Below are 6,000 nucleotides of genomic sequence, written 5' to 3'. Positions count from 1 at the left end.
GTTATCTGATACCTTCTTCCTTTGCCTGACTTCCCCTTTCCTGATCCTTTGGCTAGAAAATGCAGGCTTGGTGGGGATTGTCTGTGCCTTTTGGGACTTCTAGGAATTTTGAGGTTGCTGGTTCCTTCAACTTGAAGTCTGAAGTATGTGAAACAAAAAGAGAATGTAGAGAACTCCACTCCATTACTCATTGGATCCTGAGATCCCTAATCCATCTGGCTTCTTTTCCCCAACTTTCAGAGTCATCTTATGTTTGTTTTGTATATAATGTCCACAATTTTCAGCTATGCTTAGCAAGAGGATTAGGAACATATGTCAGTGTCTTGCCTTGTGTACATCAACTTTATAATGCCTTCTGACATCTTCAAAGCAGGGTCCCTCTCATTAGTCCTCTTTACGCATTTCTTAAATAGTATTGGGCTTTTCTCCCCATGTTATCTCAAATATCATTTTATCATGTTTCAAAAGAGCAACAACAAAAATTGGAATTGAACCAAATACAGTTATTATATATTTTATGTTAATTAAGGGATAAACCATGTTTTAAATCATATTAGGTCTTACATCCAAAATATAAATTTTCATTTATTCCTATAGTACTTTATGTCCTTTATGATCTAATAGTTTTTGTATTATAGATAAAATGCTTTTTATTGTCAAATTTTTCCTAAGAAACCTATTTCATTTGATGACTATTTTGAATTACTTTCCTTCATATATGCCTAACATAGAAAGACACTATTGACTGTATATCAGGCTTACACTTAGTCACCTGATTAATTACCCTTAGTAATTTCTTTTTTTTCCTTTTCTTTTTGCTGATGTCTTCTGAATTTTCCAAGCATATAATCGTGATATCAGCAGACACAATTTTTATCCTTTTCTTCTACTATTAAAATGATTTTATAAATGATGAAAAATAATTTCACCCTTTTCTCCTAATTTTCAAAGCAATGTATATTGCTTCATTAATCTAGTAACCAAACAAAAACTACAAAAAAATAATGCCTATCAGTATGGGAATGGTTGAATAAATGTTGGCTGGTTCACAAAATTGAATGTTCACTGACTGTGGAAATAACTTAACTTGGAGAGATTTCAACTCTGAAGGGTGAAGTGAGAAAAGCAGAATGCAGTAATGTGATCCTATTTTCTAAAACAACAGAAAACCTATCTGTATGTGGTGGTCCATATAATATATATGGACATGATTATCTAAATAGAGGGAAAGCTATAAAAGATATCAGCTGGGTTATATTGGCAGTGGTAGATGAGAGAAAAAGGAGAGATAAGCAAAAACAAACAAAAAGACTGCTTTCAGATGTTTTTCACCATAGAAACAGCACATACAACATGGTCCCATTCACGGTCACTTACACAGAGCTGCATAAAGAGACATGTGAAGAGGCGGCCAAAGCCCTGTTAGTGGTACTCATGATGTCAAGGGGGATTTTCCAAAGATTACATTCTTATTTTTACCTCTTGTGAATTATTCACAATGTTTATGACAAGAATATATGATCATAAAAACACAGGATAATTTTTTTTTCCATGATGGAAATTGGAAAAAAAAAAAAAAAAAGCAAAATGCAATGGGGTCATTCCAATGCAGGTATCAGCCTGGGCCTTTTGCAAATCTGTGCTATGTTGGTTAAATGTCTTTGATGGGAAACACCAGAAACTGGAGGACTAATGACAAAAAACAGGGAATTGATTAGAATATTCTGAGTTGAAGGAGAAAAAGCTCTACCTTAGCCTTTTGGAAGGATAATGGCATACATAGCTACCAAAGTCTAGGAAATGGGAATTAATGAACAATGTCCCAGTAATTCAAGATGAATCATGTCTTAGAGTTATCTTTCTTGGGGTCACTGTGGACAAGATTCGACATCTTAAGCAGGAATGGCCAACTGTCCAAGTTGGGATCACTGGCTCAACACTTGGTCAGACTTTGTTCAATCCCACCAAGATTAAATGCAATAGGGCAGGTGGATCATTTCCTAAGAGAGATTGGGGTGCATTAACCAAAATAAATGGGTAGACAGTCTGGAAAGTTTAAAACAAATGAACACCAAATGTCCATGCACAGGCTCATAGAGGCTGAGAGTCCACCAGAGCCTGGACCCTCTGAGGTAACACCCACTGCTAAGGTTGTGTCCATTGGACTGTCCCTTCCTTCCCAAGGGCACTAGGGGCTCAGCCTGCTGTCCTCTCCTCCATGTCCATTCACCAGACTCCTTTTCCTTCAGGGCCCGCAGGCACTGCCCCAACTTTTCCTTCACACCAGTTTTGCTTGTTGGAATTCAGGTGCACTTCTTTAAGTGGACACACGAGACAGTTATATATCAAAGCAGAGTAAACAGCTGAAGATGCATTATAAACTGTCTCAGTAAAAGGGATAAATGACCCAAGGAAAGTCAGATTGAAAAAAGATATCTCTATGAAGAACTAAACTTTCTTAGACCCACCATGGTGCCCCAGGGTAAAGAGGAATATGACTGGTGAAAGAAGATAGCTCTTAGTCCACTCTGGCAGGGGGTGTTTTGTTTATTGAGATGAGTACCACCCATTCAAGAGAAGTCATGGTGACTCTAAGAGAGGAACATTTTCTTCCTGACAGGAAGTTGTCCACCATTAGGGACATTGGTTAGCATCTGGAGCAGGCACTCTGCCTTGAGGTGCTTTTCTGTGTGTGGTTCCTGAATACCAGTGTTTAGTGGCTTAAAGCAACCATCCTTGACTCTCTCAGGTGTGTTTCTGTTGGGGGCAATTCTGCGTCTCTGTCCTTTGTGGGAGAGGACAAGCCTATCCACAGAGGGCACCTTTCTAGTTTCTGTTTGCATCACCTCTACTAACACCTCATTGGTCAAAGCCAGTCACGTGCTCAGCTGCATATCAGGGACTGGAAGTTCTTACTCCTCTAGTGGTTGTGGTTGGGGTGAGGGAGTGAATGTTTCTGAACAAGTGGTATCACCTCTGTTCCTATGAAATCCTGTCTGGATGAGCAGGATGCTAACCAGAGCTGTCAGACTTGGGCACATGTTCAGAGACTGGTTTCTTTTTCAGCAGGCTAACAACTGAGTAAAAACCAACACCAAAACAAAAACCAGACTATTGAAAGAGAAAAGAGAAGAGAAAGAGAAAAGGGGAAAGAGAAGAGAGAAATCTGGAACTATGTTGTTTTGGAGAGGCAATACAAAATACATGACTAGGATTTTCTGTATAATTTTCAGCATTTTCCATGTTTTCTATAATGGATAACTAATGTTTTCATAATCAGAAACAACATGCACACACATGCATGAAAGAAGGAAAATGTCCTCTGAGGAGTCTTTTTCTTCTCCACTTGTGCAAACAAGAACAGCACAGCATTGACAGAGGGGCTGTGAGATAATTTTGTTTTTGTTTTTAATCTCTGTAGCTTTTAAAGGGAAAGTGAATGCTGCAAAACACCCATTTCTTCTGTGATAGTTAAATTTTGCACTCAGGGCAGAGTCTAAAGATAACATTTTTATAAGGCATTGATTTTTTTCAGAGGGTGAGATATAGAAAACCTTTTAAGGAATTAATGTCTATTCTTAATTTTTTAAGACGGTGATTTATTGGAATGACGATGCTGACTTTCTTCCACACTTACCTGTGTGTCCTCATCTGCACAGTGAAGAGGCTGAATGCAGTGGTCTCTAAAGTTTCTTTAGGATCTCACTTACAGTCATTCTGATACTATTTCTGCAGCTCTGTTATTTAGCATTTGAAGATGCATGCTCTGAAGTGAAAGGTCGAATTCTTTACTCTGCCTCGAACTGACATTTTTATAGTGGCTAGCACAGAAGTAATGTGGGTAGTTCTTTTGTTATTGTCTTCCAGTTATACAAATATTAATGTGTATTGTAGAAATTTAATAAATATAGTAGAAAAAATAAAAATCACCTATAATCCCACTAGTATTAAATTTCACAGTGTGTTTCCAATATTTTTCAGTGTTTATATGTTGCAATTTATTTTTTAAAAATATTGATCTAATTTTTAATTTTATTCATTATGACATATCCCTATGCAATTAAATTATCTTCCAAGCAGTTATCTGTGATGGCTAGGTGAGATTTAATCATCTAAATAAATTTATTATAAAGTATATGTCCAACTACCTATTTTTTGACCTTTATGTTCTTTCAGTATGGATTAGCGGTTAAATTCGTGGGTTTTAGGGCAGTTCTATTTTCAACATTTTGAGGAACCTCCATGCTGTTTTCCAGAGTGGCTGCACCAGCTTGCATTCCCACCAACAGTGTAGGAGGGTTCCCCTTTCTCCGCATCCTCGCCAGCATCTGTCATTTCCTGACTTGTTGATTTTAGCCATTCTGATTGGTGTGAGGTGATATCGCATTGTGGTTTTGATTTGTATTTCCCTGATGCCGAGTGATATGGAGCACTTTTTCATGTGTCTGTTGGCCATCTGGATGTCTTCTTTGCAGAAATGTCTGTTCATGTCCTCTGCCCATTTCTTGATTGGATTATTTGTTCTTTGGGTGTTGAGTTTGCTAAGTTCTTTATAGATTCTGGACACTAGTCCTTTATCTGATATGTCGTTTGCAAATATCTTCTCCCATTCTGTGACCCAGCAATTGCACTATTGGGTATTTACCCTAAAGATACAAACATAGTGATCCAAAGGGGCACGTGCACCCGAATGTTTATAGCAGCAATGTCCACAACAGCCAAACTATGGAAAGAACCTAGATGTCCATCAACAGATGAATGGATCAAGAAGATGTGGTATATATACACAATGGAATACTATGCAGCCATCAAAAGAAATGAAATCTTGCCATTTGCGACAACATGGATGGAACTAGAGCGTATCATGCTTAGCGAAATAAGTCAAGCAGAGAAAGACAACTATCATATGATCTCCCTGATATGAGGAAGTGGTGATGCAACATGGAGGCTTAAGTGGGTAGAAGAAGAATAAATGAAACAAGATGGGATTGGGAGGGAGACAAACCATAAGTGACTCTTAATCTCACAAAACAAACTGAGGGTTGCCTGGGGGAGGGGGTTTGGGAGAAGGGGGTGGGATTATGGACATTGGGGAGGGTATGTGCTTTGGTGAGTGCCGTGAAGTGTGTAAACCTGGTGATTCACAGTCCTGTACCCCTGGGGATAAAAATATATGTTTATAAAAAAAATTCGTGGGTTTTGAGCAGCATCTTGGGGGCTTGGTTGGTTGAGCAACCCACTCTTGAGTCTGGCTTGGGTGGTGATCTCCAGGTCACATGGAGTGCTTATCTCCAGGTCGTGAGATGGAGCGGGCCTCTGCCACCTGGAGTCTGCTTAGGGTTCTCTCCTTCTCCTCTGTCCCTCCCCCGACTTGTGTACATGCTTTCTAAATAAATACATAAATACGTAAATAAAATCTTAAAAAAAAAAATCCTTGAGATTTGTCAGTCTGAGTTTGAAATCCTGGGTCTATTACTTACTGTGTGACTCCAGACAAGGGTCTTGACTTCTTTAAGCTTCATTTTCCCGGTCTACAAAACGGAAATGAAGTCTGCCCTATCTAAATACTGTTTTTAAGAAAAGAAAACCATCTACTGTCTCTCTAGGGTTTTTGTGAAGATAAAATGATGGTTGTGCCGCAGGATAATATTTCAAGTCATAATCATATGCCTACCCTCCATCCTGCCCTCCACCCTCATCAAGTGTTCTTGGCTGTCATTCCACCGTGACCCCTCCCACGTCAGAGTGATAGATAGCCTCGCTCACCAAGGAACCACAAAACAAAGACAGCAAATGCTTGCAAATTAAAGTTCCAGTATTCCCAGTCTAAGTAAAAGAAAGACAATCTGTATATGTACTTGTAAATTAAATGCTCCTGCCTCCAAACTGGGTGAGTCTAACAAGGAGGAGGGGCCATCTGATTGTCCTGGCATTTCCGGCCCACTCTGCAGAGTAGCCTCAGGGACCACTTTTCTTCTGCATTGTTGTAAAGTGAGGATA

The 6,000-nt window shown here is 39.0% G+C and overlaps 1 pseudogene; it reads left to right on the top strand.

Moving 5' to 3' along the window:
* Nucleotides 1–1,353: 1,353 nt before the first annotated feature.
* Nucleotides 1,354–6,000, top strand: part of LOC101686136 — a 38,909-nt pseudogene continuing 34,262 nt past the window's right edge.

This window comes from Mustela putorius, unplaced genomic scaffold (genome assembly GCF_011764305.1).
Source record: "Mustela putorius furo isolate JIRA1106 unplaced genomic scaffold, ASM1176430v1.1 tig00003909_pilon_pilon_pilon, whole genome shotgun sequence".
Lineage (NCBI taxonomy): Eukaryota > Metazoa > Chordata > Mammalia > Carnivora > Mustelidae > Mustela > Mustela putorius.
The sequence above is the reverse complement of the archived record's forward strand: the minus strand, read 5'-3'. Positions and strand labels throughout refer to the sequence as shown.